This window comes from Alosa sapidissima, chromosome 19 (genome assembly GCF_018492685.1).
Source record: "Alosa sapidissima isolate fAloSap1 chromosome 19, fAloSap1.pri, whole genome shotgun sequence".
Taxonomy (NCBI): domain Eukaryota; kingdom Metazoa; phylum Chordata; class Actinopteri; order Clupeiformes; family Clupeidae; genus Alosa; species Alosa sapidissima.
The window spans coordinates 20,437,481-20,447,480 of NC_055975.1; positions in this window are offsets into that span (position 1 = coordinate 20,437,481).

Genomic DNA, 10,000 nt, shown 5'->3' on the forward strand with positions numbered 1-10,000 from the left:
AGCAGGGTGAGGGCTTTTCAGATGTAAATGTTGGGATTGTCCTTTAGCCGTCCCTCTGGTAATGGTGTGGTAACTCAAATTATTGACTGACAAAAAGCTGATGACATTTCACCTTTTGTAATGCTAAATGAAGCATTAATAATGGATGAAAGCAACCAAAAATGAAAAGGATTCAGCGCCGCACAACAAATTGTTTTGAGTTACAGTAATCGTTGATTAGTTGTAACAGTCATTAAAATTCTCTTTGGAAACACACTTTTTAAGGGTATTAACACCAAATGGCTGCCTCCCTTTCGAAAACATATTTAATTGGAAATAATGTATCTCCTCACCAATGTATAATTGAATATCCCAGCTATGGATACTGATAATGACAATTTGTTTGTGTGTTTGTTTGTTTGGTTATGTGTTTTAGGTTACAAATGTCTTTGTCTTTGTGACATCCCAGAGACTGCATATGCTATTACATTGGGACTCTGTTGGGCTGTGGTAGATAGATAGATAGATAGATAGATAGATAGATACTTTATTGATCCCCAAGGGGAAATTCAGGGGGTCTCAGTAGCATACAGACATCACACACAACATGCACTTACAGCAGAAATGGTTAATATATGTATAAGTATAAACATATAACCAAACTCCACTGTACAAGAGACAGTAGGAGATAAGAAAAACTAACAAAACTAAATACTAAATATACTATATAAATTAAATGTAAAAAATCCAGTGTGCTTGAGGGTGATCAAGCATGAGACACTTGTAGTGACTCAAGAGAGTGAGTGTCATGGTGAAGGTGCAAAAGTAGTCCAACAGTAGTCCTGTGGTTCTGTGTGTATGGTGATTACAATGCTGCATAGAATGGTTTACATAGGTTTTATTTCTTCCTTTGAACAAAAGGAATGGACACATGACTGGAGTGGTAAGACAAACTGGTGCTGGTGTAGTCCTCTGGTTTAGAAGGTGAATGAACATGCTCAGCTCATCATATTCCCTGGTGTTCACTCTTAACACGCCGGTACAATGAGGAGAGGGGCTGGCGGCTGGGGGCTGGGCTTGTCTGACTGTAAGAGTAATAACTGCTGCAACCGAAAGAGGATGAGAGAGAGAGAGAGAGAGAGAGAGAGAGAGAGAGAGAGAGAGAGAGAGAGATGATATCAAGCAGTTTGAATTAGCAAACATGCCCATTCAACCATAGCTTTCCAAATGAAAATAATAACCCACAATAATAACACACACATAGAGAAAGAAAGAGAGAAAGATGAATAGAGAGAGAGAGAGAGAGAGAGAGAGAGAGAGAGAGACACACACACACACACACACACACACACACACATCTACACACACATGCACAAACATACCTTCCAGCATGAGTCATAAACAGGACTACCATTTCTTATCTCCTCTTTGCCCAGGGGCACAGGCCCATCAACACCCATATGTTTGGTCAGATCTAATTTACTTTACATTTACACATATCCACATCCACGTCTTCTGCCTCCAGCTCCAAAAAAAAAATCTGAACTGTGACCTCCTCCTAAGCCACCGCAGCAGTGATTGATTTAAATCCAATACAATTGGCCCCTGGTCTGGGAATGACACTGTGGTGGTTCTCTCTGCACTCCGAGTCAGGTCAAAGGGTCAGTGAATACATTTACGCCCCAGAGAAAGCGAAAGCCTTTATGATTCATTACTTTGCATATCACTCTCACCGTTTGTTTTAAAAAAAAAATCCTCATTGAAGGCCTTGGGACTTCATTGGTAGGAATGCTTGATATGATTTATAATGAGCTCCACGCGAATATTTGAACTGATTCTCATCTGCCTGCACAATACCTGTAACCGCTCCTTGCTATTTTCTCAGAAACCAAGAGGTTTTGTCGGCCCATATCTCCCTACCGCATCTCAGACATTGGAGGTTTCATTGGCCCACACTGCATATATAAATGCACATTTCATGTGGAGGTCAGCTCACTGTATCTTGGATCGAGTGGGCGATATCCAAGGGTGGAGTCGTCCTGTTCCAATCCTCTCCGCACACATGTGCTCCTTTGAACCTAAAACCCTGACCTTTGAGCGAGTTGGGGTTCCTGGTGTTAGAGATTTATCTCCCCCAGACCCCCCCCCCCCCTGTCCGTTTCATCTGGGGGCCCGGTGTGCTGTTGTTTTAGCCCCGGCTCTGGCAGCTTGTTTGTGGACTCCAGCAGGGCCAGTGATAACAGCTCGGTGGCGATGTGAGCCTCAGATAGGCGTCGGAGATGCCAGGTCAAACAATCGGGCAGTAGACAGGAGGGGCTTGGGATTAAACACTGGGGAGAGTCCAGTCCAGCCATGCCTCTGTCCACCTGCAGGGAGGAAGCCTGGCATTGCTTGGCAAGGGGCACCCCTGGCTCCAGGTGTTGGGTTTCTCTTCTGTGAGCTTAATAAATGAGGTCACGGAGACGTGGGATTTGGGTCACATTTTTTCTTTCCATCCTCCATCTCTCTTTTTTTTTTCTTTCTCTTCTTTCAAAAAACTGCTTTCTTTTATGATCTCATCAGCTTGCTCCCTCTTGCCTGTTTTTTCCCTCCTCTCTCCATCTATCTATCTCTTTCCTCTTCTTCTTCTTCTTCTTCTTTCTCCTCCTCCTCCTCCTCCTCCTCCTCCCGCATTCCTGAGCTTTTCATTTCCATTTGGAGATCGGGCTGCGGATGCGTATCTAAATCAAAATCTGATTGCGATCTGGCCGCTGAGCCGTTTTCATGTGCAGGCATGTGGCGCACTCTCGCTGTCCCCGGTCCTCCTCCCCATCTGCACCAGGGCCTTGCCCCGTGCCTGGGCCACTCGGAGGCCGAGACGTCTGGAGGAGGAGGAGGAGGAGGAAGAGGAGAGGAAAGATGGAGATCCAGCACAGCAGAGTATGCAACAGGAAAGCCATTAGACGTGTAATAATCATCTAACATTCACATATGCCTTCTGTACGCTTGTGGTGTAGTGCCTTCTGTGCTTCTACAAACTCAGATTATTTGCGTATGCTGACTCAGTTTGTGATCATTTCCTTTTTCACACAAGGACTTCAGGGACTTTGTATGTGTGGTTTGTTAGTCAATTAGTAAGTAGATGAAAACAAATTCAGGTGCATCAGAGAGACTGTGTCTATGGAGACTGTATTAAAGGCTTTAGGGAAATACAACGTTCATGGGGAGAACACTAAAGAATACCAATCAACTACCTTGTTCTGCTCTAGGTGAAATTACTGATTATGTTTTCCCCACACACGCACCTTTTATGCACGGGGAAGCATTCCGGTGAAAGTCTCTATTTAAAATGCAGCCCTCAAAACACATAAAACCCAAAATGATGGCTCACTCCCTCGAATACACAGGGAACATAATGAGAGCCTTAAGCTTTTCCCTCCCTCTCTCTCTCTCTCCATCTCTCTATCTCTCCCTCTCCCTGAAAATGAACGATGAATTCACGCTCCGTGTTAGTTGATTACTCAGAGAGTGTTTGGCTTTGTGTGACTGACTAACCTCCTCCAGGTAATAGGCTTGCGGCCCTCCCCTCCACTCCCCTCCCCTGCTTTCCCTTCCTCTGACCAGATGTGTTTTGTCACGGCTGGCAACCAGGCTGAAATGTGTTGATGTTCCTTCATGCCTCTGTTCATCGTCCATTTCAAAATCCGCACCCACCACATCCTCACCTCCCCTCCCTCCCTCCCTCTCTCTCTCTAACAGCCTCAGGCCTCACAATCCCTCCAATCCAATACCCCCCACCCACCCACACACACACAAACACACACACACACACACACACACACGCACACACACACACACACACACACACACACACACACACGCACACACACACACACGCACACACACACACACGCACACACACACACACACACACACACGCACACACCCACCCACACACACACACACACACACACACACACACACACGCACACACACACCATCACCTCTATTTCTTTATCACATTTCCCTTTCTCCCTTCTCAGTGACCTTCTCTTTTCACACCCAACAGGAAAATTATGTAATGATAATCAGCTTATCTCCAACTACTGTCGGAACCCACTGAAGAAGCCCACATAGTCTAGTTAATGTTTGACAGAGCGCTTTGAACACCGGCCACTTACACTGACCTCTGATAAGTGGAATTGGGTGCTGCTGAGCCGGTTAACCTGACAGGAACAGGTTACAAATGAAAGTAATCAATTTTTCCAAAGAATATTGTGGCTCTACAGAAAAGGGCTGTTTGTATTGCAGCAGATAAAGCCTCAGGAATTGGTTCCTGTCTGTAGAGTAATGTAATGCAATGCAATATAATGCTTTATCTTGTGCAGAGTGGAAAGTACTATCTGTTACAGGGTAATTGTGCTCCTCTGCTGCTTCCACAGTGAAAGCAGAGCTGAGCATGCAGCAACCTAAATTTATATCTTGTATCTTGCTTGGTGATAAGGCTGGAATTTTCTTGTCTCTTTCAATGAGAAAGGGAGCTGCCCTATCTGTCTCTGGAGAATCATAAGCCAGTAGCTCTTTTGTATTCATGAGAAGTACGTGTACGGGTTCAGGTGTGTGTCTGTGTCTGTGTGTGTGTGTGTGTGTGTGTGTGTGTGTGTGTGTGTGTGTGTGTGTGTGTGTGTGTGTGTGTGTGTGTGTGTGTGTGTGTGTGTGTGTGTGTGTTCGTGTCAGCAGACAGGGAGGAGATCAGTGTGGATCTGCATCTACCTGTTTCAAGTCTTCTCCAGCCTCTCCTAGCTTCTCCTTAGCAGTTCCAAAGCTTTGTCCACGTGCAGGTACTAAACAGCATCTAAGGCCTGAGTTAGACTCTTTCACTTCCCAGACTCAGGCCTCTTATCCTGGGCAGGATCTCAGCGGGACTGTGGCGACACTCCTCTTCTCCTCCAGCGGCACAGGTAACCGTAATGGCGGACAGTAGACTGCCTGGCTCCAGCCCGGCCTGTTAACCTTGAAGTCCCCATAAAGCCAGACTGGAGTGCTGGGGTGTAATAAGCCATCAAATGAGCTGGAACCGGCCGCAGTTTCCTCCAAGGCTTCAAAACCACCACCACCACCAGCACCACTGAAGCCTCAGCTCTCGGCTCTCTCCTCTCCAACCCTGGGCCCTGCAGCGAGAGTCCCAGGCTGCCAGGCCGGGTCCTGGGGGGGTGTGTGTGTGGGGGGTGGGGTGGGTGGGTGTCCTGGGGAGGAGGAAGCACAAGCACGAGGCTGTTTACAGGTCGTCATTCAAGCGTGTCATCCGTGTTGAGCTCTCACTGCTGCGGCGCGGAGTTCTCGCCCTGGCGGAAAATTGGCAGTTGGAGTGCGGAGTGGGGGAAAGAAGGAAAGAAATGAAGTCTGCTGCACTCGTCCGCAGTTTACACGGCTGCGCATGGGAAATGAAATCGTGTCTAGGGAATTGAATGATATGGTTTTGGTTATTGGTTATTCAAAAGTATGTTGTTTTTTTCCGGCTCCGATTTTTAATGTGTGTTACTTTTTTTAAATATGAAGTCCCATTTAACTTCACAGGCTGCTTCATTCAGCAACTCTCATGAAGCTCTTGATCACCAGGTTGCTCTCTATTCTCCTATTTCTGGAAGGTTCTTATCTCCAAACATTTGTCAAGACTGTGTTAAAGTATGGAAGCTCTTAATTAGGGTCCCATTTCCCAGTCACATTAGACCTTCATCAAATGTTCCTTTCAATTTCCTCTCTGATATCCCAGTTCAATCTCCCATCTACTTGGTTTTCAGACATTTCTAGAACAGGGGAAAAAAAAGTTAATTTCAGAGAAAAAAAAGTCTAAATTCCATTCCTTTTATTTCAACCAGCTGGGGAGAGAGGGGCTACACTCATGCCCTGAACCGGTGTGTGTGTGTGTGTGTGTGTGTGTGTGTGTGCGCCTGTCTGTGAAGATGTTATCTAGCCAAGGTGTTTATTTTAGTGTGCATCGCAGCTGCAAGAACTTACTCCTGCCAGCGTTTGCTTCAAAGCCCTTCTTTTTTCCAGGCTGTCAAAACAGCTCACTTCTCTTGCTGGTTGCCACTTAGTGTTGGTGTGAAATTTGAAATAGATCAGGAGGTTCTGAAGGTGAGGTGTGTGATGTGGGTGATCTAGGGGCTCCCCTTTCACCATCATTCGCCAATGGCTTTATCTCTCCTGACGTTTTGCACGTTAACGAAAACACTGGGATCTCAATCAGCCTTTGGGAAGTCAAACTAGATAGATTTATTTTGGACCCAGAAGGTTAAAGTTATATCCTACACCTATGTCCACTTAGTGGCTCTTTAGAGATATATATATAGAGAGAGATAGATAGATAGATAGATAGATAGATAGATAGATAAATAGATAGATAGATAGACAGATATAATTAATAAATGTTAGATCATGCAAATGAAACAAATAAAAACACTGAAGCAAAGTACCAACGATAAAATCCCTCTCCTCTTCCCTCCATGTGAACTTTCGTTCTTCTCATTTGACATCATCTCCCTGTGGTGACTGCTGCAACCTCTGCACTCCGTCTTATGAGAACTCAGTGTGCATATCTGAAAATAAATGACATCTACTTTGTCATCCCAGCCGCGGCCGTGATCACTGCAGAAAGAATGGCCGGTCGGGGAGCTGCTCGTCCCATTCAGCCTGAGACAACGAGACGGAGGGAGGCCTCCCTATACGCCGGTCCTGAACTTCAGACAAATGACTCATTGTGTCCGCCCTAAGAAAACCATTGTCTCTGCAAATAGGGACCGAATTCAATGTCTGTGTCAATCACTTGACTTTTGAGCCAGTGGTTCACAGCCAGTTTGTGTTTGAAGGGGCCTGACAACCAGATGGTCCACTCGCACACAGAAAAGTCGATCTAAAGGACGGAGGCCTATTTGGCTGTCTCTCGGTTGTCAAACGTGGCCTTCCAGTGTTTGTTGATGCAGTCTGAGCCCTGTCCGTGAAGCTCAATTATTTTCACTCGATTTTCTCTGCTTAACCTGTTTCTGTTTTATTATAAGCAAATACAAATTAAAATTACCCATAATTTTCCAGTCATTGACTTTGACTTCTCCTAGGCCCGTTGGAAATGGTTTATTTTTAACAAGGCTCCTTTTTGTTTATTGCGTGGCTCCTAAGCCCAGTTTCAGACACGGAGACTGCAGGCTGATTGTACTTTCGAGCCTGTCTGAGACTTTTAATGCATTGTTAACGTTGGCTATAAAAGCTGTTGATATTTCAGGGTGTCTCAAATGGGGCCTTGAAAGAGACAAAGACACACTGACACGGGCCATTGCCTTGTCCCTGAATAAACAAAAACAAAGGAGCCCATATCTATGTGCAAACAACTTTGAAGTAAAGGAAGTCACATGTCTGTCTTTCTGTCTGGCTTAATAAAATATGGTAGCAGACCATGCAAATAATAGCCACCAAAAAAAAATCTTATACAAATCTCCATCCACCATTTGGCCATTCACGCTTAAGTGAATTAGTAGCTGGGCCTTGGCGTCGGTGTCGAACCAATTTGTGCTAATTTGAGGTAATTCACACAGAGATGCTAATTGTACCAGAGAACTATGGATTGGCTCCCATTAAATATACCTGTTGATTGTGTACTGAATAACCACTGAGCCTGTCTCTCTTTTTCCCAGAAAGAGGCTTTCATTAATGTCATGTTGGGCTATTATGAAAGGCACCATTTGTCTTTGCAAATTGAAAGTGAACTGTTAGCGTTAGCATGATATTCTCTTTTGTTTGGAGTAAAGGGAGGAAAAAAGAGAAGAAGCTGTCTGCTGATATGGAGAAGCTGTCCCGACAGGCCAACATCAGGAGCCAGATGTGTCACAACAACTCACTGAAGCAGTCTGGGCCAGGCAACAAAGCCAGGCAACAAAGCCAATGAAACGGAGCAAGAAGACGATCCGAGACAGTTGTTTGGATGAACTGGAGGGAGGTTAACAGAGGTCAGCTGACACTGTTTGTAGTTGTACCCAAGCAAAAGGGTGAGACTGGTTTTGACTGGTGCTCTCACTGTTCTCTCTCTCTTTCTCTCTTTCTCTCCCTCTCTCTCTCTCTCTCTCTCAATCTCTCTCTCTCTCTCTCTCACCACTCAGTCAGATGGCAAGTGATCTTTTCATGAATTACATTACTATATTCAGATGCAATTAGAAGCACATGTCTCTTGAGGTGAATACACAACTTCATCCCGTTTTAGCATGTGACGTCAGCAGTGCAGTAAACAAACCTGCATTAATGGCAACGCTTCGTTCATACGGATGCATGCCAACCATCGCCAATGTTTTTATTTTTCTGAAGGTAATGTCGATTTTATGAAACAAGCCAGCTGATTAGTTTAGTGTTTCCCAAAATTCTGAAAAGAACTCTATGAGAAAGAATGATAGTCAATTAGATTGAGTAAACTGTGGTTCTGGTTGCCTGGGAGACAGAATGGCCCCTTCCGAAAAAGGCCTAACAAATGCGCAAGCGAGAGAGAGAGAGAGAGAAGGAGAGAGAGAGATATAAAGAGAGAGGAAAAGAGAACACAAGTGGTGACCAATTAGTATGAGTCAAGTTATTTCAAATCAAATGTTGTTTGCGTTCTAAAAATACAACACACACACCCATAGAAACGGGTTCTTTTTGACTGCACGGTCGGAGCCTTCCAGACCTGGTGGTTCTGCTGCAGTGCAGCTCCTGATGATGATGTAAGCCCTCATGGGCGGGAGCCAGGTGAAACGCTCAAATTACACAGGACGAGGTTAGCGCCCGTCACATATGGAAAGCCAATCTGCATTCATGCCGAACCAGCGCTCCAAGCCACTGGGGCGGGCTAACCCCCAACCAACCCACCCCCACCCCGCTTCAATCCCTAATTGATTCGACTCACGTTTCAACGTCTGATAAAATATGATAGATTTCAGCTGACGCTGCCGAAAGGATCTCGCCGCTGTGACGTTGGGGGGTTTGCGGGAGAGTGAATGGGGGGGGGGGGGGGGGGGCAATATGAGGAAATGAGGCAGCCTGGTAATGAGAGGAGTTTTTTGGCCAGAAAAGTTTCCCCCCATTTCTTGTTTTACCTCCTCTACAGGCTTCTGCTCACCAAGCTAAAGTGTTCTCTCATGATCGATTACCGGGGCGACCTGTTGCCTATCAAGCCGGCTGACTCTAAGTCTGCAGTCTGCAGCTGGTATGGTCATCTACTCTGGTCTCTGGCAGTGGTATAAATTCTCCTCATAAATTCAATCTTGTCATCAAATATTGTACTCAGCACTGTTCTGTGAAACTGCAGAGCGAACAATGAAGACTAAAGAGCTTTTGTCAAGCGATGCAAGCCAGCAGAAATGGACTGTAACACCCAGTATTAACAATCATCCAGAGGGCCCATGTGGTGTGTGAAATATAAACTTGCAGAATACTACATCACTCATTGTTTCTCTACTCAGCACCACGCATCATATAAAGTCCCGATTTCAAACAAGAGAAACAGAAAAGTGGAGGCATACTGTGAAGGGGATGTCATTAGCTCAATCCATCTCCCACGGACATGTTCGTGTGAACATTTTTTAGCAAGTCTTTGGTCGTAAGCATCAGTCTCGTGCAACCCAAATGTGTTCAGCCTCAACACTTTCAGAGGGCAGGAAACTAAAGAGTACGAAAGTATTCAGTCTGAAAAATGAACTGGTGTGGCCCAAATTTCGGAGTTTTTTTCCTCTGTAAGGAGCACAGGTATGAATCTATGCATTTAAATAACACTGGAGCGGCTAGCCTGCTACCTGAACAACTATGACCAGATAAGGGCAGCAGAGGTCCAGTGTCTTCTCAGTGGCAAACTAGTCTTTATTCATTTATAATGTTTAAATCTTCCAACACTTCAGGCAGTGAGACCTTCATCAGATTTGTCTGGCTTAATCCTCTGGAGTGTGTCTCCCATTTAAAACAAGCCGTGTGTTACCAATTACAGATCCAACAGCTCCAGCAGTGAGCAGACACACACACTACAAATAAG